The 26,120-nt window shown below is 35.3% G+C and overlaps 1 protein-coding gene across 1 annotated transcript in view; it reads left to right on the plus strand.

Annotated features, from left to right (window-relative positions):
• The first annotated feature begins 3,961 nt into the window (after positions 1 to 3,961).
• Positions 3,962 to 26,120, plus strand: part of LOC122810576 — a 470,053-nt gene continuing 447,894 nt past the window's right edge. The window contains exon 1 of the mRNA XM_044082155.1: positions 3,962 to 4,102. The gene's annotated coding sequence lies outside the window, so the exon portion shown is untranslated. The remainder of the gene's footprint in view (positions 4,103 to 26,120) is intronic.

Below are 26,120 nucleotides of genomic sequence, written 5' to 3' on the forward strand. Positions count from 1 at the left end.
ACTCGGTTTCTTACAGATTCCTGTATGGAGATTTGTGTCTAGCCTTTTGAGCCTTAAAAGATCCAACCCTATTTGACCTCCTTTTCCTTTGTATAACTAATGATACCTCAAATTCTCTGTTAAAGGAACTAAACTTTCATGAGCAGATGAATATGATTCATATCCCAGCATATCCCTCACCACAGGAGCAAACTTCCCAGTCTTTTTATGAGTATTTTATGTAGGCTCAACTTCTGGGTAGAATATAAAGCCCCAGGGAAAAGGTGTTCAACAATTTAAATTTTTTTACAGCACAGTTTTATCAGTCCATTATTTAATATCTTCATCATTAAGTTTTTCCTTCAGCAAGACCAAATAGTGGATTAGGTCTGTGGAAATGTTGTTTATATTTAATACTCTGCAAATTTTTTTTATTTTTTATATTATTTTTTTAATATTGACTGGCCTTTTAGTTTTTTTATTTATTTTTATTATTTATTTACTGACATTTGACTACTGGGAAAGTCCAGCTGGGTAGAAGCCCATTTTCCACAGAGGCCTAGGAAGAAAAGCTCCAAAGAATTGCAAAACATTTTAAGAATAATAATTTTACAGTATTTAAAAATAATACAAAAAAAAACAAATATAGTTTAAGTAATTATACCACATTAGATATAATATGGAGATATTGGTTAAGAACAATTACAAGTTATATGACAATGATTTAATAATTAGACAGATTTTAGCCATTTTATAGAGAATTCGATGTAAGTTAGCATAATACAAACAGGAATTGCAATAAAAAGTGAGAAAAAAAGCAGGTTTATTGTTTATTTAGACAGAAAGCCAGGGGGAGAGAAACTGGTAGAAGTAAGGAAGTGAGTGAAGAAGGAAGAGTATGAAGATGAAAGGTATGAATAGGTATTTGTCCACATTTAGAGATATAGTTAACTTTTAGCTAGGAAGTCTTTCTGAATGGTTTTGAAGGATAGCAGGGTGGGCATTGGCCTGATGGCTAGAGATAAGGAGTTCCAGGGATTTTTTTTTTTTGCGGGGGGGGGGGGGGGGTACTGAGTATGAGTTGTGAGCTACAAAGCTATGTTTCTGTTGCTGTTAAGGCTGCCTGAGTAATTTTTTTGGAGGTGTGCTTCATTGTCAGATGTGCAGATGAGTGTGGAGTCATCTGCTTCCTGCATTAGGGAGGCCTGTTACATGGATGTGTGGAGGGTATTGGTGAGAATGTTAAAGAGGAGAGAACCAAGGACAGAGCCCTGTGGTACATCAGTGTGAACTAGGAGGTATGGAGAGGGTGGAGTGCCATTTTACTGACTGATACTTATTGGATAAGTAGCTTTTGAACCATAGTAGGGTGGGTTGTGAGAGACCTAATGGGGACATTTTAAGTAGACGTTTGCTATGACAAACTGTGTCAAATGCTTTTAACAGGTCTAGAAATAAGGAGAAGACTAGTTAGCTGCTATCTCTACCTTTATTGACAGTATCTATATAGACTAGATCTGCAGCCTTAGTACTATGGGAAAGAAGGAAGCCATGTTGTGTGAGGAATAGGATTTCTTCCTGTAGGAGATAGTTTAGTAATAGTTTTTGAATACATTTTTTCAAGTATTTTAGAGAGGGAGGATAAGATTGTTGTAGATCTAAAGTTAGCAAAAGTCTGTTGAATTTCCCTCTTTATACCAAGGTATAATGTGAGACTTTTTCAGAGAGAGAGAGGGAATGTGGGATTCCTGGATTAACCTATTTATAAGGATTGAAATAGGGCAGGCAATGCTATTGGCTGACATTTTAAAGCATTCACTTAAAAAGTCATCAGCTGAAGAGTTTGTTTAAGAGTATTTTTATATAGGATGTGGGCACAGGTTTGAAGGTGAAAGTGGAGTTTTGTTCAGGTTTGTGCTCTTGCAATCTGCATAAAAACTAAATCAATATACACGTCCAGTCACAATATTGTTATAGCTACTACTACTACTACTACTACTACTAGTACTACTACTACTACTACTACTACTACTAGTACTACTACTACTACTACTACTACTACTACTAGTACTACTACTACTACTACTAGTACTGCTACTAACATAACCACACATGCTACAAGACCTGCATGGATGTGTCCTTAACCTATTGAATGTCAGATAATTATTACTTTTAGTGTATCTATAACAGAGTAGCTGTTTCAGAGGTTGAATATTCTTAAAACTAAAACTAGGTACATCACCCAAGAAACTCTTTAATTTCTTATCACAGTAAGAACGTGACAATTCTTTCTTACCATATCACAGTCACAAACTACCAGTATGTCATTAGAATAGTTCAAACAAAACTAAATTTATTTGAGCAGGAGTTGTGAGTTACACAGCCATGTTTCAGTGGCTGTTAACACTTCCTGAGTAATTTTTTGGAGGTGTGCCATGTTGCCAGATGTGCAGACGACAGTAGAGTCATCTGCATATTGTATTAGGGTGGCCTGTTGTGTGGAAGTACAGAGGGTGTTGGTGAAAATGTTACCAGAGGAGGGAACCAAGGATAGAGACTTGTGGTACATTGGTGGTGACTGGGAGATAAGGAGAGAGCATGGAGTACCATTTTACTGACTGATACCTGTTGGACAGGTAGCTTTTGAACCATAGAAAGGTGGGCTGAGCGAGACCTAGTGAGGACATTTGAAGTAGAAGTTTGCTGTGACAAACTATGTTGAAGGCATTAGACAAGTCTACAAATAAGGAAGAGACTAGTCTTCCATTATCTCTAGCTTTATTAACAGCATCTATATAGGTTAGAAGGACTGTGCTATTACTATGGGAAGGATTGAAGCCATGTTGTGTAGGGGATAGGAGTTCTTCCTTCAGGAGATAGTCTAGCAATTGTTTTTTAATACATTTTCAAGCATTTTGGTGAAGGGAGATAAGATTGCTATTCTAATGTTATTAATGTCTGTTACATTTCCTCCTTTGTGCAGAGAGATAATGTGTGACTTTTTCTAGACAGAGAATGTGGAATTCCTGGTCTGACCTATTTAAAAGGATTGAGACAGGATGGGTAATTCTACTGGCTGCTATTTTTAGGTACTCACTTTGAGGATCATCAGCTGAAGAGCACAGTTTAGCTATGACTTTTGAATCTCAGCTAAGCTATATGTGATTAATCACAGTAGCCTTCTCACCAAAATGTGATTCTTTTTCAGTACTCTACTTGTGAGTAGGTTTATAAAAATATATGTCAAAGTATGATCATTAAATGAAAACAGCATAGGTTATGATCTTATAAGAAGGTAAAATGTTCAAGCATTTCCATTGCTCAAGAATTGTATGCCTTTTATAAAAATGTACATCTTCATGTAGAGCATGTCTTGAATGAGTCAAATACAATTATTTTGAAATTCAAGCCATTTTTATGCCTCCAACAAATGAAAATCGTATTATGAATAACTAGCTGCCATTGCAAGGAGTCTCAGCAAGTTTTATCTGAGTAAATAACTTTCAGATCCTGCCTATACAATGCACTCCTCTTTTGTGAAATCTGGTCTTTTAGCTGGTGTATAAAGCCAGTTCTCATTTTCAAAAACATGATTAAATCCTTCTATATTATCAAAGACACTCAGAAGAATTATGTTTTCTTAATTATCCATCAAAGTAATAATATACAATGAAGTTAGGAATTTACAAGCCTTTGCCAGTAACTTTCATCATTTTAATATCCTGATTTTTCATCACTACACTTTGTTCACTGCTAAATTTTAATGTAAGAACAATCATTTTGCAGATCCTGATGAACAAGCAAAGATACAAAATGTTGCATATAACAGTAGATTGTCCGTAACTCATTTACTTTTTGTAGTATTTCTTCCTGGCAACAGCTGTGTGCATATTAAAGAGTTATTTCAATTGGAGAAGGCTTGGATGAAATAGCGTATCAGTCTGTAAATAATATTGCAATACAGCTGTGTAAAAACATTAATTTTGATTGCCAAGTTCTGCTTTTTTACATAGAAATAGCAACTAATACATGTAGTAACACTAGTTTTAGTGTGTACTCCAGAAGCCTGCAGCTCATTATCTTGGTGTAATCCCTGATGTTTACAGAGTTCCTAGTGTTACAGGTAAATACTTTGCATAGAAAATTTAAGTGCTTCATGTCGGGAAGTAACATTCAGTGCTGCAAGTGTATGAGTTCTCTTAGTGGTGGGAGTCATAACAATTATGCATACACTGTGTGCAGAGGGACATTTCAGTGATGATAATATGTTAAGTACTGCATAAAAGTGATGTTCCTAAACAGTCTCTGAAAGAATATAAGGTTATAGCATATTATAGGTTACACTGTCAAGATACTAGACATGGTATTAGTATGCAAACCTCAGAATTCTGTACTCCGTACCTGGAAAGGTGTTGTAAATTACTTTCTAACAGCTGTTTTTACTTTTTGGAGGTGGGGATGTTGCAGAGCCTCCGTGCAAGTATTTTTCCTGCATTCCCTACTTAATTATTCTTTCCTCAGGTCACTATAGCTTGGGAATATAAATAGCCACTGAGTTTGGAATGTCTAGTTTTAGAATTCAGTCTGACTGAACCAAATGACTGAATGACTGAATGACTCAAAATGATTGAGTTCAGTTCTACTGCAGTACATATCTTTTCGGGACATAGAAAGTTTGGAATTTTCTTTGTTCTGTCTCTGCAGTGGATGAAGTCCAACCTTTGCCTTGGATGTTTATCTTACAGTACATTATCTCCTTGATTAACAACACATCCTGAAAAATGAGGGAAATGCAGAGATACTTTCTTTACATCCTGTGAGTTTATTTCCCCTTCCTGTCACCTTCATGTCTGAGAAACAGAATGGCATATAGTTTAATGTATCAGATCAGTGGTTTATGTGTTCATGTACATTTTTGGGCTGTGCAAAAGACAAGATACTCAATTTAGATATTAGGCTGATGTTTAGCATATGGGTTTCAGGCTTGTGTTGCATATTTGTTTCAGAACATTTCAGAGGAAAACAAACCTTAATTGCATGCCTTTTGTTGAAGCCAGGATGCATCTCTTAAATGGTATGCCATCTATTTTTCATTATTTGTATTACATTCTGTTACACAGTTTGCCAAGAAATAGCAAGATTAATACATAGCTATATGTGGGGTCTATATTAGAACACCAAAGAGGCATGTCAGGGAGCACCTCTTTGGTGACACCTATACAGCGAATGCAGAAAAACGCGAACACTGACATCAGCGATTTCTTTCCCTGGGAAAGAAATCGCTTGGCCATCCCTGTGTGTTTGCGATTTTCTCCACTGTAGTGTGATCTCGGAGTTGGTATATTTAGTTAGGGGTGGTGTGTGGGGCAAAGCCCCCCACGTAGTTATGTTTGAAAGGGTGTATGTGTGTGTGTGTGTGTGTGTGTGTGTGTGTGTGTGTGTGTGTGTGTGTGTGTGTGTGTGTGTGTGTGTGCGTTTGTGCTAGAGATTCTATATGTGAAGGCTGAATTAATAAATTCATTGCATAGGCACTATGTTTGCAATGCTCAATGGCCACAACAACAATAACAGATACAGAAGTTACAATAATACTAATGATAACCATGGCTAACATTATCAGTAATACATTTATTTATTTTCCTTTAAAATGGATATTCCTGCAGTTCACGTTGAATTTTTTTCTGTTTTTCTTGTTGATTATATATATATATATATTTTTTTTTTTTTGCTCCACAATATATGAGACTGTACCTTAGTACCATTATCTGCTCTGGGGTTGTACTTTGATTTTGTGAAATAATAATCACCAACAGAGAAGTTGCTACAAGGTCATTAAGATATTATACTTGATCTGTTTTGACTGCAAAGGTCTAATTCTTAAAGATAACCACAAATGCTGGAATCTATCAATAATGTTTAGAATTCAAAAATGAACTGTGTGATGTGCCAAGTTCTGAAACTATGGCAGAGATTACACAGTTTAAAGTTACTGAGACGTTTGATGCTCAGTAGAAGTTGACATGTGTCAGTACATTCAGTATTAGGATCAGATGGCCGCTGCCCCTCATTTGACAGAAACAAAGATTTTGATGGCAAATAAGAAACAGAAGTGGTATGCCATGGCCATCTCCTCTGGGTTCGCATAGTCAGCCTGTCTCTGGTGTCCCTTCCTGCTAGTATTTTATTGTTCCCACTTAGAAGTCACATGTTTGGTTTCCTACATGTAAACCCAAAAGAGCATTTGTTGTCGTCCTTGCTGGTATCAAAAGTAACAATTCTACTGAGCTTATGAAAAGATTCTCCCAGCAATCCCTTCAAGTTGTTAAAGCAAATTCACTGTTGGTCACTACTCAAGTATGGATTGTAGGTCCCCATTAGTAAAGTTAAAAACCTGATGTAACAATACTTGTGCCCTTCTGTACTCTGTCTGATTGCTTCTTGGTATACAAAGAGCATTTCCACACTGAGTCACTAGTTAACTTACCCCCAAATTAACTTCCCATGCACATGTAGAAATATACTTTTACACTGTTAAAGCATGCCACTCGGTGATGTAAACATGGGTTCTAAGTGATTTTGTCACATTGACTAATGTTAGTGTGACACCCTGATCCCATGTAAAAATGGGAAACGGGATTGGTGATGATTGCTGCTAGCAAAAGAGACCAACATGTGGTGCAGCTATCAGTACTCATCTCTGCATATTTACCAGCTGAATTTTAAATGACTACATCCACATACCTGTGCAGTCATGTCTTCTGAATTCTGTATGCAGAAGGTTGGGGAGATATGACTAATGTTAACTGGCAATGGTAGAACATGAAGACACTGCTATTAATAAAGACAAAGATAGAAGAAGATGTCAAGAACTTCCCACTAGTCTACTAGTGCATTTCATGTATTATTGCTGTTGGCTGGTGACACACCAGAGATTGTAATTGCACTCCCAGAGCCTTTGCTGTTTGACATTGCTGGAACCCTAAAGCAGGGCTTCATTCTCTGGAATCACAGGGATATTTATTTTTCAATATTACATAGGACTAGACCAAAAGGTATAGAAAGTCAGCAAAGGACCACCAGAAATTAACTAATTTTAAAAGGAAACAGATGAAGGAGTCATGGTGTTGACTCAACAAGTAGCCTACCAAGGTTTGCCATAACAAGAATGATTTCAAACTGCTGTGGGAAGCAGCACTGACTAGCAAGTATATTTTTTCTGAGGCTTATTTAAATCAGCTCACAGCAAACATGGATAATGTACATTTGTACCATGTATATCCAGCACTAACCATATCATTAGAATGTAGCAATCATCCATTTGCCAAACACATTGAAATGTCTTTGTCTGTCTTGACTAATAGTCATATACAGGAAATAAGAAATATTTAAGCAATAAATAAAGAATAGTATAGCAGGGTAACATCTGCGGTGGTGCAGCGGTAGCATTGTTGCCTCACAGCAAGAGGTTCTCCCATTCGATTCTCAGCTGGAGTGTGGGGAGTGCCTTCTGTGTGGAGTCTGCATGTCCTCCCCACGGGTTGAGTTGCATTCCGAAAGACATGCGTGAATGGGCGTGCCTTCATTGAAGGTTGGGCGTCGAGCTGGCAACTTGACACCATAAAAATCTACTGCCAATCATTAGCGGACCGGAGTTCCACTGTGGCGACCCCTAACAGGGAAAAGCCGAAAGACAAAACAAAACAATAGCGGGGTATGAAGAAGATGAGTGATTGTAGTTTAATTGATGCATTATCTGAATATAAGCAAATGAGTCAATGGCTGCTTCATCTGTGACTGGCCTTTGTAAAGCAACATGCTTCACAAAGCTATTGAAATGCTCTGCAGTCATGCTCAGCCTCTTAGAGAAAAATCCATGAAAGTATTACATTCAGATTCTGAGCAGCCCATGATATTCATTATTTATTTATTTTATATAACATTTTATTAACATTTATATGGTACTGATCTAGGGTAGATAAGTCAGAAAGGGAAAATAACTAAGACAAAAAGACAAGAATTATCTGGTCCAGTCCAGTGTCTCTTTGCTTTTCAACACTTGGACCTCATAAAATAACTAATTACATGAGTACATACTGTATCTAGTGAAGCATCTACAAATGACTTGCTTTTTTTTTTTCTGCTCTGCTACAGGAACTTGCCCAATGGCTCCTTTAATGGCACCCAGATTGTCCGTTCATTCCAGGTGAATGACAGCAAGACATTTCTAGGCTAGGTGAGAGTCCTAAGGCCCATTTGTTCCCTGAGAGTCCTTCTTCACTGCTCCTCCAAGCCCATCAAACTGTAGGTCTATAAACGTTAGGAAAAATAGAGAGGACACGATGTGGATCTCCATAATTTCTTGGTATGAACGTAATATGTTGCTGAAAGAGAATGTAGTTTAAATTGAAGATTTGTTACTGCTACTAAGATACTTGCCAATAAGGTGGTAGCAAGTTTTACTTAAATCTATGTAATATTGGGTTGTGCCAAATTTGAAGTACTAGCAGGAAAGGTTTGGTTGCATGAAATACGGGAAGGTAAAGGTTTCTTGATAAGTTGGCTTCATAGGGAGTTAGTTACTCTTTAAAAACAGATTGGGTACATTGATTATAATTTTCTAGTTGATACTCTATATGCATGTAGTATGGCAGTAGTTAACTTGGTGCTAGGTACATCGCTTAAAGTCTCATGACAGTTTCTTTGCTTTATTTGTATTGAAATTTCTGTGATAACAGTAGCAAAATTAGTAAACCTTAATGCATTCAAATAATATTGCATGTCAAATGTAGGTGTTTTCTTGTGTGCGAACACAAATCCTGTTGTTCTACCAATTTTATAAGTTCATCAGAGCAGTATATTTATAATCTGACTTTCCCTATTTATTTTAGGCTTTGTACAGATGTCTTGCACTAACAGGTTGAAGTGTGTGTGTGTGTGTGTGTGTGTGTGTGTGTGTGTGTGTGTGTGTGTGTGTGTAAGAGAGAGAGAGAGAGAAACAGCCTAGTTAGAGTTCGCAGGTGGAATTTATTTTCAATGAATTGTGAGCTTTAAGGGGAGAGAAGTTTACTGCTGCTCATGCTAGGTCTGCTTAAAATGTGCAACTGTTTTGTTTAGCAAATGGCATCATAATTGTGGTATAGAACTTTAAAGCAGTATTGTTAGCACAGCAGGTTGCAGGCTTGTGTCTTGATACAGAGGGCTATAGCTTCAACTCCCACATCATGTAAATTTGTATTTTAAGGGGTGGGGTACTGCAGTCCTTATTATGCCCTCCTTTGGATGAGATGCCTAGTAACTTTGAACCTCTTTTTCAGCTTGTCATCCATTCCCTATTGCAATATACCAGCTTACCATTTCTTTTAATGTAACATAGGCAATTTATTCTTCAAGGGCAACAGGCACTGAATTTGTAGATGAAACACTGACATACAAGTTGTTTCATAGCAACAATCGCTTCGTTAGTTTCAGATCTTTTTAATGTGGAATTATTCAGATGGCTTACTTCTACAGAGATTGTGCATATTGACCGATACTGGTGGACTGTAATGACAGACGTTTGAGTGGCCTTTTATGGTTGAAATGTTCTGAACTGGGCAGTTTGTCATTGTTGGTTCATATGTTTTGTTTCACTGCTTACTGGAAAAATGTTCAAAACCATAAATTTAAAACATACTCTAACAAGTGGTGCTGTATTATACAAGGGATATAATTCAATTATTACATATTATAATTAATACAATCAGGAATGTGAATCACAGTACTTTTGCATAGTCCTAAAAATTTGTGCAAGAGGGCCTATGATTTTAAAACAGCCCAAAGGTAAACTTAACCCCCCACTGCCCAGATGCACTCTCTTTGAATCTGGGTTTCAGTGCTGTTTCAGTGAATGTGAGCTTCAAAGGGAGAGAAGTTTTAATGCTAAGTCTGTTTTCATTGTAAGACTATTGCTTTGTTTAGCAAATGTATCAATGTTTGTGCTATAAAATTTGAAATAAATGTTGTAAATTAAATCCAAATATCTTTACTCATTGCAGAAGTAAAGTATAAAAAAGTATGCATAGTGAGAGTTCTGAACAGTGTTTATGGCAAATGGGAAGAAATAGCCAAGTAATGGGACACTGGAATGTCTGCGTATATGTGGGGGGCTGCGTGGTGGGGCTCTGGGTTTGCATCCCCCTGCAAAAAATCCTGCAAGCTCCCTTAATAATATCACTAATTCATTGTAGAAGATATGGACTGTTGTGGGCTTTACTTAAGCCTGGCTAGTCCATGTGGTCAATCAGCCTTCTCCATCCAAAGTTGCCAGGTGTGCATAAACCCCAAAAATAATGCATGGGATTGCTGCTTAATTATGCAACTAAAGGAGTAAATCATGCATAATAAGCACAGATCTCAACTAAAGACTGGCTAATTTAGCTTTTCATTTTTTTAATAAATCTATCAATATCCCCTGCTCACATGTTCAGAATCACATGCTTTGCACTTTGTTTACTCATGTTGGTGGTGAGCCAGAACATTCATTATAAAAGCTCCAATGAACATAAACAAAAGTCAAACAAAATGGATGCTGGAATTCAAAGGCACAAAAAATGATTGGGAGTTCATTTCTGATATATTGTGTTGGCATGAGAGTGATTCATTAACAGCATCACTTCCATGGCAATCAATGACCCCTAGAGAGCTCAAACAAAAGTGTGGTACACTGAGCATGCTCAGTACACACTCAAAAGTGTCCATCAAATCCAAGAGCAGCAGGGTACACAAAATACCAGAGTGTGTACCCTATATAAAACATCTATTATCATTGAGTTTCAGTGAGTGAAGAGCAAATAAATAATTTTGTGACATAAATGGGCGCATCAGTGGTAGGTGAAACATTTTCTAATGCCAGTCTCAGACATGACCGCATCTTATTAGTGATGCTTTTCTTAAAAAACTCAGTCTAGCATGAATTTTTAACAAGATCTGGCCTTCTGTTTGTCTTGCTAAACAGAGTATCAGAGTTTCCATAGTATTTTTCAGGACTACTGGACAATTATTCTGATTTGTGGACATTCTGAAAATAAACCAATAAATGTCAACTTTATTTGTATAGACAGTCTCATTAGGATGATGCATGATATTCACAGCCATTACATAATATGAATACATTGCTATTTACTCAATGCAGTATTTGTTTCTGAATTACACTGCAAAAGTATATGTAACTAAAGTAGTTATACACAAGAAAATGTGACTGCGTAAACTGGCTTCGTATTTTAGGAATTGCCTTTAAATTAGAGAGTCAATTATCTGAATGTCGATTATCCAAAATGCCAATTATCCGAACTCAGCCTTCCAAAGTTTTTGGGTAGGAAAAATCATAAAGTCTGAATATTTAAACATTATATGTATTAGCTTGTGCATGTCTTTTGAACTTGTAAGCCTATTTGTGTGTGAAAAATATTCTTTATTGTCCACTGGACTTGCTGAGTAGTTGAAAAGTGTATTCCCTGAGTGCAGAAAAAACAAGTGTTTAGAAGTTTTTTATCCAGTTTAATGTATGATTATCCAAACAGTTTAATTATCTGAACTACCCTAGGTCCCAATTAGTTTGGATAATTGACTCTCTACTGTATGTGGGCCATAGTGTCAGTGTAATAATCTTCAGCTCATAGTGTAAATTATAGCAACTTAGAAGAACTTGTATTTCTATGAAATGTGTTATGATCTCATTTATAATGCCTGATATAAATGCATCATTTGTTGTATTGAAGTATAGTCCTGTAAAACATTGTTTTAAAATGATCGATGAAAAAAAAACTTTAAACCATAGGAAGCTGTTGCTTTACTTATTCTGGAAGGCAAAAAATAGATAAAAATCTTGACCCCCCCCCTTCCCACTCCACACTAAATATAATGGGTCTATATTATTTCATCAAAACCCCAGTTCTGTGAATACCTATTCATCAACCCCTATTCTGTGAACTACCCTTTTATCAAACACACAACTCAGCAAATGTTTTCCCAGGTAACTAATTTATTAGGCCAACATACTGAGCAATACATGCCACAGTATAACAAACCCACCAAACTGCGGGCTACACCCCACAAACCCTCAATATATGGGACTGTGCCATCCACTTATATATATATATATATATATATATATATATATATATATATATATATATATAAACTCCAAAATTGCACTACAAGTGGGGAAAAGGGGAAATTTCCACATGTTGGCCAACTAACTCAGTGCCCTGAGAAAAAAATTCACTGATCTCAACATTCAATAAAAGGATGTTTGCTGAATAGGGGTCAATGAACAAGTATTTGCTGAATGGGAGTTTTGATACACTAATATAGACCCAAATATAACATATAAATCTTATTTATTTTTTTGAAAGGAATATTGTGCAGGTGCATATAAACATAAAATACAAATTTTTTACCCTTTGTTGACTGGGTTAGTCCCACTAGCCAAGTAGCCTCTTTTCAGGGGAGACCCAAGATGGTATTATACTACTAGGGGATATTTGATCAGGCATCAGGGGAACTTCCCCTACTCATCATAGTTGTGAGTGGGGCCCATTTTTGAGGAACACTTTCTCTTTCCATTCCAGGCACAGAGATGGCCTGGAGAAAAAGGGAGGCAGATGGAGAGAGAGAAGGCAATGGTGGAATGGTGAAAGAAATGGAGGTGAAAGCAAAAATTGGGACCCAAGAATTGTGTGCAGGATTCTAAGGAATGTTTCAAAGAAACCTGTTTGATGGAGATGAGTCAGCAAATGATTTTATGTATACTTAGAACCCTCCAATCAGGATGGTTGTGGGATGGCATCCTTAAACAAATGGTGGTGCAGATTGAGCCAGAAAATGAGGGAGATGTTTCCTGGAGAGACATTGTGGAGAAAATACAAAAGGAGGATGCAGAGACATCCTGAAGAATAGTGGTGAGATGGAAAAGAAAACATTTGCACAGAAGGTAAAAGAAGGCAAAAGTGGAATAGCAGAAAAGAAGGCAGAGAAAAATGAAAAATGGAAGTAAGTGGTATGGATTCAAAGTAAAGGAGACAAAGAAATGGACAGGTATGAAGTGTGGGACAATTTAATTGCTCCTTTGGGTGTAAAAGCATATGAGGTTAGAGCATTTATTTATATTATCAAAGAGACATTTTGTGGCATTATATTTGAGACTGTTTTTTCAATGGAAATTTTTCTTGAAGAATATGAAAAAAGAAAGACTGTACCCCTGGAATCTTTATGTGATAAAAGCATTTAACAGGAAAACAAAAAAGAAGATTTGTGTACAATTTCGAACAGAGGTAGAAAGAGATACTTCAAAAGGACATTTAAAAGCTTTATGCAAAGAAGCATTGGACATTGCAAAAGTTTAGAACAAAAGGGGTTTATGGACTGCTGGCTGGGACTGTAATATTGTGTTAAAATAAAAAGAGAAGAAAAAAACTATACATATACCAAACATGATAAATGTGAGGGGGAACAGGGGTGTTGTAAAATACTGGGGACAACCCAAAACATGTTTTTTTTTGTTGTTGTTATTGAAAAGAAGGACATTTGATAAGTAACTGTGATAAACAAAAATGTTATATTTGTGGGAAAATTATTTATTATTATTTATTGACATTTGTTGACCAGGAAAGTCCACTGGGTCAGAAACCCATTTTCAGTGGAGGCCTGGGGAGAAAAGCTCCAGATACAAATACAAAAATTGAATACATAAATAATATTCAAATAGTATAGACAAAGTTCAGAGGTTTAGTACAAACTACATTGGGAGTTATATATATAATAACATGCAATAAATTGACAAAAATCATTCAGATAGTAGATTACTTCAAGGTAGGCATTTTTTAACTAAGCTAGGCAGTTCTAGAGGTAGAACTGGGAGTAAAGAGTGATATAAAGTAAAATTAGAGTTTTTTAAACTGACATGGCATTTTTAAGGTTTTGTAAGAAGATGTAACTTGAAGGAAGGAAAAAGTGGGGGATTAACTTTGTTTATGGTGGCTTGGGATACAATACAAAAAATGTGACTTGAAATGTTATAAATATAACAAAATGGGCATTTATAGATGGATTGCAAAAACGAAAACAAGAATGAGGAAAAAGAAAGCAAAGAAAATGAGCAAAGAGAAGACATTTTAGAAGTAGTAGAAATAGAAGAAATATTAGATGAGAAAAGATAATAAAAAGGACATAGAAGAAGGTTCTGAAATAAGTGATGAAGAATATATAAATTGGGAGGTGGTAAAAGGCAGAAAAGAAAAAAATTAAAGGGCTAAGTACAAAAGAAAAAAGAAAGGAAATGTATGAAAAAGAACATATACAGCTAAAGATTGGGGCTTGGTATAATGGTTAAGGTGTTTGACTCACAGGCACAAGGTACAGTATTTCTAATGAAAAGTGAAAATTAAAATTTTAGAGTGATTTTTTATAAATGTGAATAGAATTAACAATATAATAAGAACAGTAAGAATTGTGGAGTGCTGTAATGCATGTGATGTAGATATAATTATATTAGAAGACATGCTTTTAGCAAATGAAGGAAGATTACAAACAGAGAAACTATGGTGAGAAAATATAATCTCAAATTTGAGAAAAGAGATGTTCTGGAATGGCCATATTCTGTAGAAATACAATAAAATATTAGATGTAACTTTAGAAAAAATGGGAAGATTAACCACTGTAGATTTAAAATGGAAAGAACAATTCTATAGAATTATAACATTATATGCTGATACTTATTGTAAATAAAGGGAAAGCATATTTCATCAGATTTTATACTATGTAGGGATAAACACGAACATTATAATAACAGGATATTGTAATTGTGATTTAAGAGGCAAGCATAAAAAGAAAGGAAATGATATAAGAAAAGTGTTAGGAGTTATAAGATGTGGTAAGTTAAAACTTTGGGACAAAAATTCATGGGCTTACAATAGGGCTATGTGTAGAACTGAAATAGATTATTTCATGGTATCAGAAGGGAAGGTTTAGTTATAGGAGAAGGGGAGGTAGTTAAAACAGGACTTCTTGATCTTGTAATATGGCTAGAGATAAAGGAAAACAAGAAATATATAAAAATAGGCAACAGAATAAAAAGGCTAGATGAGAAAGCATCGACTGAAGAAGGAAAGAGATTAGTAATACAGTTATGGAAAGATCATATTACTATGAGAACATTTTATAAAAACTGGAATGAATGATAGGTGATATTTAAGGAAAATATACTGTAAATAATATTTTTACAGTGATAATATGATGTGAGAAAAGTAAGGAAAGAAAATGTAAAAGGACATATAATAATGCACTGGAATATTTAGAACATAATGATAGAAAGTACTTTGAAAAATAAAAATAATTACATGAAAGAAATCAAGAAAAAATGCAAGAACTGTTATTTAAGCAAATATATTTTGTACAAGGAAAAAGAGAAGTATCTAGTTACTTAAGCAGATTAGTAAAGGAAGATGGTAGTATAATGAGATAAAAAATGTAAAAGGAGAAATAGAAAGAACTCAGGAAAAGATTATGAATAGTGTAGTACAATATGCACAAGAAATGTTTAAAGAAAAACAGAAGGTAGTTAAAAATGTGGAAATAAAAGGGTTAACAGAAAAAGAGAATAAAGAGTTGGAAAAGGAGATTTCTTTAAATGAGCTAGATAAAATATTAGGACAAGTAAATATAGATTCAACTGCACGCCCAGATGGAAGAGGGTATGAAATGTATCAATATTTAAGGGAATGGTTAAATGAAGGTTTTATGTATTAAAAATTATGTAGTGGAATAATTAAATTCATACAGAAGAAGGAAGATAGAAGACAATTATAAAACTGGAGACTGATTAGTATTGAATAATAATGATTATAAGATCGTTACAAAAATAATACAAACAAGATTTGAAACTTAAATAGAAAATATTATGGAAGATAGCATATATAGTATAACAAGAAAGGTTTATCAAGATTTAATAATGATAGAGAAATTGTGGATGATATTATGAACAGTAAATAAGCAAAAATCATGATAGGGACCTTAATAAGGCATTGACCCAATTGGACATTAAATCTTATCGGTAATGAAACAATATAATATAAGTGAGATAGTTAGGAAATTATGTATGTCATTGTTTGATAATAATAAAGTAAAAATACTTGTAAATGGCTGGTTAAGTCAAGAGCTCATATGAGGAGTGGTATAAGACAGGGGTGTCCAATAAGCTGTATACTCTGCATTAGTTATGAATATGATAGTATGTGAAATAAATTACAAAATGAAGGAGGCAGGGTATATGACACCTGAAAGGTTAAGAATTGCAATTCTGTTAATATAGGCAGATGACATTATAATAATTAAAAAAGAAAATTTGGATAAATGAAGTAATAATTTGCAGAAATTAATATATACAGATGGCAGGGATGGCTTTAAATAAAGAGAAAATTAAAGGTTTAGGTGATGTTAAGATCAGGGATATATATTTTACAATTAATTAAATTTCTGTGTTAGGTATAAAATTAGGGAATAAAGATGTAGGTATAATTTAATGGGGAAAAACAATATAAGAAATAAAGAAAACCTGTCTTTTCTGGAGAACATATAAATTATCATTTAGAAAAAAGGGTTATTTAATAAATTTAGTACTAATGGGAAAAATAGCATACTTAGCAAGTACATTTATGCTGACAATATTATTTGAAAAGGAATTATTGCAGATAATTCTTCATTTATATGGAGTTCTAGATTAAACCAGTAAAATAATAGCTTTGTATGTAAATAAAGAAGAAGGAGGGTTAGGGTTAATTAACCCAGTGGTATATGCTGTTTCATCAAAATCGTATAAAGTGTTAAAGCAGATACATTAAAAAGATAACAGATTAGTAGTAAAACTGTATAAACATAAGTATGATACATTTTGGAGTAAGGTAAAAAAGATTAAAAGAGAAAAGAGTGTATACATGAAGAAATAAAATGTTACCAAGAAAAAATATTTTTGTGGAAAATAAAAATTGATGATACAGAAAAAGATAGAAAAGTATGGTATAAGAATGTAATGATAAAACATTACTATGTAAAATCATGGGAAATCTAACAGATGAAAAAAATTAAAGCAATCAAAATAAGAAGCAAATGGTATAATCAGAAAGTAGAATGTCAAGATTTTTTTGTAAAGACTGATAATAGATAAATTGCCAATAAAAGGAAATATGCCATATACTGTAAAATGAAAGTAATAGAATATGTTTAAATTGTCAAGAAATGTAAAAGGGCAAAAAATTACAGGGGAAAACTATGTAAAGAAGATTTTTTTGAAGACATAAAAAAGTGGATAAAATAAACATGGATATGATTAAATATGAATATTATAAGAATAGAAGTAAAGAATATGTTAAAAGAATAGAGAAAAAAATATTTTATATTATATGAGTAATATGAAATGAAAGAATAAATGAAATTATGTTTAGTGGTAAATGGATTTTAGCAACAATATTAAGTAAAAAATCAGATGGTGGTTTTGGATTAAAAAGAGTGGGAGTCTAATAGGGATGCACATTTAATATGATTGTAAAGAAAATTATGAATATGTGTAAACAGAATTGTATGTTTATATATTTGTGCACATATAAATATTTATAAATATGCAAATATTTTGTAAATAATAGGTATTTTGTATACAAATATAGGACTCCTACTCTTTATGTTGGTTCCAGTTTTTTGGTTGCTGAATGTGCAAAAAGATTATGGCTACTAGTTTAGCTGGTACAGAAGTAAACCCTACTGCTGCAATGCAACCTTCTATGATTTCTAAAAACACTGACTTACAAATTATGGTTGTGGAAGAGGATGGTATTTCTGATTCTACATTGGTTAAGATGTTTGATGAACTGGAACTTCTAGATACCTGAGCACTTGCTTGGAGTAAAGCTGTCAGTCATTGTGCTTCTTTCACTTATGTTTCTGCTTCAGAAGATTTACAACCTGCTTTGTGTGCTACACCAGTGTATGTAGCTGAAGAAAAAAAGACTTATACAGTGGTGGTTGCTAACAGATATACTGATTTAGCTGCAGCTTCTTGTTTGACTAAATATTCTTCCTTGGGTAGTGTTTGAGTGCTTCAGTCTTGTAATAAGTTTCTGATATGGCATCTGGTTGTATGAATTTCAAGGATGCACAGTCATTGGATAGATATTTTCTCTTTGATTTTTTTGTTGGCTCCTGAGGAATTATCAAAGGATACTGTTCGTGCCTTAAATCATTTAGGTTTAGAGACTTTTGCTAATTTGATTTTGGAAATTTATTACATTGCTCATTCTTTTTTAGCCACTGTTCATGCTAAACAAATGTGTTTTCTTTGGAACAAGTTTATGTTTCAGACTAAAAATGTTAATACAAAATTTGAAGCATATAGATATATATTATGAAGACATTTCTCTTTTTATTTGTTTGTTTGTTTGTTTGTTTGTTTTGGTCATGTTTGTGCATCTGTCTATGATCTTCAGCCTGAGATGGATGATAGGTTTATTTGGGCTGGTGGTTTTGAGTTTTGGTCTATGTTTAAAACTGAGCAGTTCCAATTAAAGCATTTGCTGAGTGTGGTGTATATTAAGGGTATGGTGAATATTAAGGGTATTAAGTGTTCAGAGCAGTATACTGGCCAACAGAAGTCTTACTTTGATTGTGGAGATTTTGGAAATCGTTTGTATAATTCCCTAAAAGTAAATATTCTGCATGAGGGTGACAAAAATGTTACAACTCTGAATTCACTTCTATGCGCGATTGGCCCTTTTGTTCCTTCTCTGTCAAAGTCTGACAATAGTGATGTATTGCATGACAAAAATACTGTTATCTAGAAGAATGCTGTGTTAGTAGAGGGAGGAATACTGATAAATATGCTACAGTGGAATTTAATTCTGTGGAAAAAGATATTGAGAATAGTGAGACAAAATTTTCTAAAAGCAATACTGGAGTGCATTCTATGAAACATATCTCTTCTATAGGTATTGGAGTGAAACAATGTAGGAGAAAAATAATGTCTCAGCCTTAGATGGGTATCCTTTCATTAGGTAAAGGTTGAGTTTTGTAGTCTTATCTCACAATGTAAACAGTATTATTAATGATGTCAGAAGATTGTTTTGAGATAGCGTAACTATTTTTTATTTATTTATTTATATTTGTTGACCGGTAGTGTCCGACTGGATGTAGGTCCATTTTCAGTGGAGGCCCGGGGAGAAAAGCTCCACAGTTAAAATATTTTAAAGCTGATATCATTTGTTTATTGTATGTCCGTTAATTGTTGCCTACATTTTCAGTTTGAGCAAATACGGAGGAATAGAATTTATTGGAAATTGGGTCCTGAGACATGTTTAGGGATTGGTACCGTAATTAAAAGTCACTTAATAACAGTGATGGATGTGCTCATTGATAGTATTGGTAGATTAATATATACTGATTTGAAATTTTTTTCTAATATTTGTAGGTTGATTGCATTATATGCTCCTACTACTTGTAAGTCATACAGTGTTTTCTTTTCTATTTTGCATCCTTTTATAACTGTTTATTTACACATTGTCATCAGAGAGTTTAATTATAATTTATGAGGTTCTAGGGCCTCTAGTGATGTCTAGATTTTACATCAAGTTATGCCTCAGCGATTGTTAACTGCTGGAAAAAAGACTATTTACTTATCAGTGTAGTCAATTTCAGATGGAAATTGTTTATTTTATTCATTTGGCTTGAGAGAATCTGCATTTGGCAGTATAGCTGATAATTTTCTAATCATTTAGGTGTACTGGCTACTTTTGGTAATTTTTGTAATATATTGTTATGCAGGAAAGGAGTTAAGTGCTGGACTGGTGTATTTAAGTAATTGTCCTTATTTTTTCAAACTTTTTAAATTGTTTTTGGAATGATCTTTCTCTGATTTTTTTTTTAGCATAAAAAATTGATAGTTGTTCTTAAAAACCAAGTATAAGCAAGACTTTCTTCTTTGTGAGAAACTTTATTTTTGGCTTTTAAAGTGTTCTTATCAAAAGGTACTTGTTTCATAAAATTATTTGATTGATAGTAATAATAAACAATGTTTTCAGGTTGTGCAAGACCTTTATGCAGAAAATTATGTGGATTGTGCATATGTTAAAGAGGCAAGCATATACTATGTCTCCTTTTCTTGGGGAAATCTTTGTATATGAAAGAAGAATACATATCCTTTTCCAGTGACTTCTTCTAATAATTTCATTTCCTCTTTGCCTATTAAGCTACATAGAGGATTATGTTAAATAGGTATGTAAAAGTGTCTAGTCTTGCATATTCTTGGAATATTCCTGCTTTTTTCTACTGAACTACTTGAACAGCTGCAATGCTCTATTTCCATGGAAGAATGAATTGGTGTTTTGCTACATCCTAATATACACAGTGCTACTGGTAAAGCTTTAAGGTAAGTACACAAAGATTGTTTTTAGAAGTATTGAATTTGTGGTTGATGGAAAGTATTTTGAACAGTGCAGTTTGTGAAGACGTATAACATTTTGTGTGGAAGAAGAAAGGTAACAATGTGGATATCAATAACTGCAGACCTTAAACTGTTTGGAATTCTGACTGTAGGATTCTTAAGAAGACTGTATTCTTGGACTCGATTGGGTATTATGTACTGCTCTTAATGGTCATGTTTTTGGTGTAGTTGGAAAATGTTTTTAAGATTTATTATTATTTTTGAGGGAGGTGGTTCATAGTATCCAGACTGGTTTAGATGTGTGTAGATTTTTATCCTATGATATGGAAAATGCCTTTGACATGTTTTTACATGGTCAGGTTTGGTAATTTCTTGCAGCCAAAGGTACAAAGGGAAGATTCTTAGATTTTTTTAACTCTATATATATATATATATATATATATATATATATATATATATATATTATGTCAACAGTACATGTCATGACTAATGGGTGGGTTGACAAACCCATTTCTATATATTGTGAAATGAAGCAAAGATGCCATTAAAGTGGTTATATTTTTACGATTCTTAGGAATGCTGTTATTCATGTGGCAACATCTTTTCATGTTGATGCGTGTTGGTATTGGACACCAGGTGTATGATTACCTTTATTTTATTTCTATGGTGATGATGTGTTAATTATTACTAAGACTCTAAGGGATAACTCTTCTCAATTCTTGCAATATTTTTTGGCTTTGCTAGGCTTGATTATTAATCAGGATAATCTACTTCCACGGTGGTGCAGCGGTAGCATTATTGCCTCACAGCAAGAGGTTCTCCCATTCGATTCTCGGCTTGGGTTGGGAGTGCCTTCTGTGTGGAGTCTGCATGTCCTCCCGCGTCAAGTATGCTCAAAGACATGCATTGAATGGGCATGCCTTCGTTGAAGGTTGGGCATCGGGCTGGCAACTCAACACCATAAAAAAGAAAACAACTGTCAATCATTAGCGGACTGGAGTTTCACTGTGGCGACCCCTAACCGGGAAAAGCCGAAAGACAAACAACAACAAATGTAAAGGGTTTGGTAAAATGAATAATTTCCATGGTCTTCTTTTTTCTAATTCAGAGTTTGAATTTATGGGAGTACAATTTTGTGACAATGATGTAGTGCTTTTTCATTGGTGTAGCTTGTTTCAGCAGATTCAATCTAAATGCCATTATTGGGCTACTTTTCTATTATCCTGTTTTAAAAAGATATATTTGCTGAATATTGTTACTATGGGAAAGCTGCTATATTATTGGTCAGTTTATGTTTTACCATCTAGTTTAGAGAAGTCTTTAATATTCTTTTTCATTGTATTTGCAAGTCAGAATTGGATCCTATTAGGACTGGTTATATTTTATGAGCAAAAAACAAGGATGGAGGTCTAGGTTTAATTACTCCCATTGTACTTTTATGTTCTGTACAAATGTTCTTTGTCCTTTTTTGGTGGTTTTGTCACACACATCTTTTTTAGTATCTTTATTTCCTTCTAAATATGACATTTTTTGGTCTTGGGGGACTCAGAAAATGTTGTAATATTTCAGATTTGAATTTTTAACCAAACCTGTCAGATGCCTTTATACAAGGCAAACTATTTAAATACGTTTATAGCTAATGATATTCTGTCTCTTTTACAGAAAAAAATAATAAATTAAGAAAGCACATCCAATTACCAAAGACTTTTATAGTAACCACTAAAACCTCTAATTCACCTACATGAATGTATTTTCTGCATCTGCTTTGCTGTATTCCTGTTTTTACAGAGCTTTTCTAAATATTCTATATCTAGAGGGTGCAATACAAGTCCTCAAATGTCAACACTGACAACAAATTCAGTAAGATACCTCAGTGAGAATACATATGTATACTGTACATTGTTGGCTTTACTCTTTGTTCAAGGAAATGTTTACATGGTAGTGTTGCATTTTATTAGACAAGTGTGTTCAGCCATTCCTTTCCAACTTTTCACAAGTGTATATTTTCTAAGCATTACTTATTACTTCCTGAAGTATCTTTTATAAGGGGGAAAAACTTTACAAGTATGTCTTTTCATGACTTTGCTCACTGCTTTCTGAAGTAACATTTATAAAGACAAACAATCTATTTGGAGGCACAGCAGCCCTCTTCCAGGCAGGAGATATTGTGCCTATGCTTATAATAATAAACTGTGAGGTAAGTGCACCTGGAGTGAAATAAAGCTGGCTCATTGCAGTGACTCTTCAGTAAATGAAATTCTCAAACCCAAGCTAGTGACCAAGCAGATTGGAAAGTTGACATTCATTAATACTCAGTTGACAGCACTGTTTCCATTCCAGTGCTTCTGCTGAATGTTCTAACTTCTATATTCAGCAGACTTGCCTGTACTGGTCAATGGATTTTATGTAAGTTAGCAGATGAATCGCTTGATTTGTTGAAACTGCAACAAATAACAAGTAGCACAGACCATATGAGTTACCTTTCAGACTCCTAAGCACTGTGTTGGCAGACTCCTTGAATGGCAATAGTAGACATGTTAAAAGACTGGAAATCCTCCTTGTACAATAAGGGAGGCATAACAAATTCTGGAGATCTTAACTATACACCTGTTAGCTTACAACATTGGTAAGAAAAGTTAAGGAGAGAAATCTGAGGGGAGGTCTGGTAGCATTTCTTGAGGACAACAATCTCCTTACAGCAACAAGCACATGTTCATGACCAGAAAGAGCTTCAGCCAAATGTGTTCTTGTATTTTAACTAGGTTACAGGTGAACTTGACTGGTAGAACCAGTAAATGCAGTCTACCTGTGTTTCAGTTTGGTCTTTGACTTGGCCCCACACAGAAGGCTAAAGGGAAAAACTAGAGGAATAGGGAGTAATACCAGAGGAATTGGATTGCTACATGGTTGAATGGTAGGGCACAGAGAGTTGTGATGAGGGAGATAATGCTAGAAATTAGGAAAATAACTAGCAAGGTAACACAGGGGTCTGTCCTGGGTATAGTACTCGTCAGCGTTCTTGTCTCAGACATATCTGTGGTAATGTAGAGCAGGATCAAACTCTGCTGATGACACAAAGACAGGTGCAGAAGTGGTGGATGAGGGAAAGACAATAGTGAATGTGGGCAAAAAGGTGGCAGTTGATTTTTAGTGCTAACAAATGCAAAGTATTGCACTTACATCTTAACAACCCTGGTGGAAAGTATTAGTTGCTGGAAGTGAAACTAAGGGCAACATAGCAGGAAACAAAATGTAGGGATACTGATTGTGTGTGGTTTGGACCACTGTAGGCAAAGTGGGAAGAAAGCAAACAGAGTTACGGAATGTATCCTCAATGGGATCTATTCCAGAGGCAAAGAGGTAAAATTTCTTCTCTACAAGACCTTCACCAGAACACACCCTCAGTACTGCATGCAGTTATGGAGGTCATATACCGTAAATGGTATCACAGTGCTGAAAGGAGTCCAAACAAAAACCACCAGAAAGACCTGTGGGATGAAGCAGGAATATGATGAGGCACTAGATGACTTAGTGCTCTTTTTACTTGAGACAAGAAGAGGCATATACTGGTGTACAGGATCATGCAAAAGAGATGTGAAAGGGTGATTCTGAACATGAAGGACAGAAAGGGAAGGAGGTGGCACAGCCAGCAAAGTGTAGGGGATAACAACTACCTGGATCTCTAAAAGTACTTTTTCACAGAGAGGGTTGTGGACCCATGCAAATGGACTATTGAAATGATAAGTGGAAAGAGTATTCATGGAAGCATTCAAAAGGGTATGTGATAACCTATGAACCTATAAGTGGGAAAATGTTCAGTGAAAATAAGGATGGAGAGGGATTAGAAAGTTAAATGCAATTACAGGGCAGATTAAATAGGGATGATGTCTCGTTCGGCTGTCAAGCAAATCTAATGTTATATAACAAAGTAAGAATAAGCTACCAGGTGTCAAGAATGAGTGATGTGTGGTGCAAAATGATCAATGATTATGCAGTTTTAGAATACATGAGGTCTATTTGCTTTGAGAAGACTTAGAACACTTTAGGAGAAAAGGCAGTCTTAAGGACATTCAATAAAACGGAAGTAACACAATCAGAAATAATACAGCAGCTTTGAATGAAAACTTATTTTGTCCAAGGTGCTGGGATTTTGTTTAGCATTTGCTGAACTGAAAGTAATTCATTCTGAGCTGTTAAGTCAATGAGGTTTTACAGTAGCACTAGGATTGTGGAGAAAATGTAATTGATACACATAGGTTCATAGGTTCATAGGTTCATACTAGGCTATCTGCCCAAGGGCATTTACAAGCCTAGCCCATAGTTATGTGGCTTTCGCCACCCCTTTAGTTTGAATAAAAACTATGCCTATCATTTTGCTGTGCCTCTGTCAAGCAGTGACACTGAAGTAATCCCTGGGATATATCTGCGATCTCCCATCCATTGGTCAAGATTCCTCTTGAACAAGACCAGTGAGGTGCTCTGCCTCACATGTACCGGGATTTTATTCCACAGCATAGGGAGTCTCTGGGTGATGAATCTGTCCCTCCAGCACGTTCTATTTATAACCGTGTCAAGGTTTAAGTCTCCGCCCTTGTGGTTCTGAGGGATCTAGATTTTTGAGGTGAAGCATATTCATCAAATCTGGGTCTGACATGGCCTTATATGTCAGGCACAGGTCACCTCTGAGCAAGCGGTATGAGACTGAATAGAGCTGGAGTTCTTTCAGTCGGGCAGCATAAGACATATTTTTGAGACCCTTTATCCTTTGGTGAGGAACTTTTGGGGCCTTTCAAGCTGCAGCAGGTGTCTGGTCAGATACATTTCCGAATGGGCATTGTACTCAATCATAGGTCTAATGAGTGATGAGTACAGGGGGACGATGACCTCCCTTGATCTAGATGTGAATCCCTTCATGATCAGGTGGGTGATATAGAAGGTTTTCCTAACTACTTTAGCAACATGAGTGTCAAACGAAAGGCTACTGTCAACCTGGGTCCCCAGATCCCTGATGACTTTCTGTGCTCAGTGGATTGCCACCTATATGGTAGCTAGGGTAACCTTGTTTGTCCCGAAGGCTATGACTATGCAGTTTTTGGCGCTTAACTTCAGGCCATGGCTCTGGCACCAGTTATCCATTCCGGTGAGGCCCTTCTGGAGGATATCTGTGTCAGATGTGTTTTCGACTATGGCCCAGTTTGCAGTCATCTGCAAACTTTGTCAGCCATAACCCTCCTGTGTTTACTTGTACTTCAGAAAAGTAGATGCCGAACAAGAGTGGACCCAGGACTGAGCCCTGTGGGACACCACTTGTGACAGGCTTTCAGTCTGACATGGCTCCAGCAACTCTGACCCTGTGGGTTCTGTCACTTAGCCAGTTTGCAACCCATCTTGTGATGTATGGGTTTACATTCAAGCTGATGAGTTTTTCGATGATACCTGAGTGGGGTATTGTGTCAAGGCCTTTGCCAGGTCGAGGTAGGCTGTATAGACTGCCTTTCCTCATCAATGGCCTTGGTGACTGTCTCAAAAAGTCAACCAAGTTTAAGAGGCAGGATCTGCCTTTGACAAAGCCAAACTGGGTTGGATCCAAAGTCTGCAAGTTCCCTATGTCTTTATTTATGAGTTCCATTATGATCCTCTCCATGGCTTTGCAGAGAAGGCTTGTCAAGCTAATGGGGCGGTA

Source organism: Protopterus annectens, chromosome 9.part0 (assembly GCF_019279795.1).
Source record: "Protopterus annectens isolate FY-2018-M chromosome 9.part0, PAN1.0, whole genome shotgun sequence".
NCBI classification, from domain to species: domain Eukaryota; kingdom Metazoa; phylum Chordata; order Ceratodontiformes; family Protopteridae; genus Protopterus; species Protopterus annectens.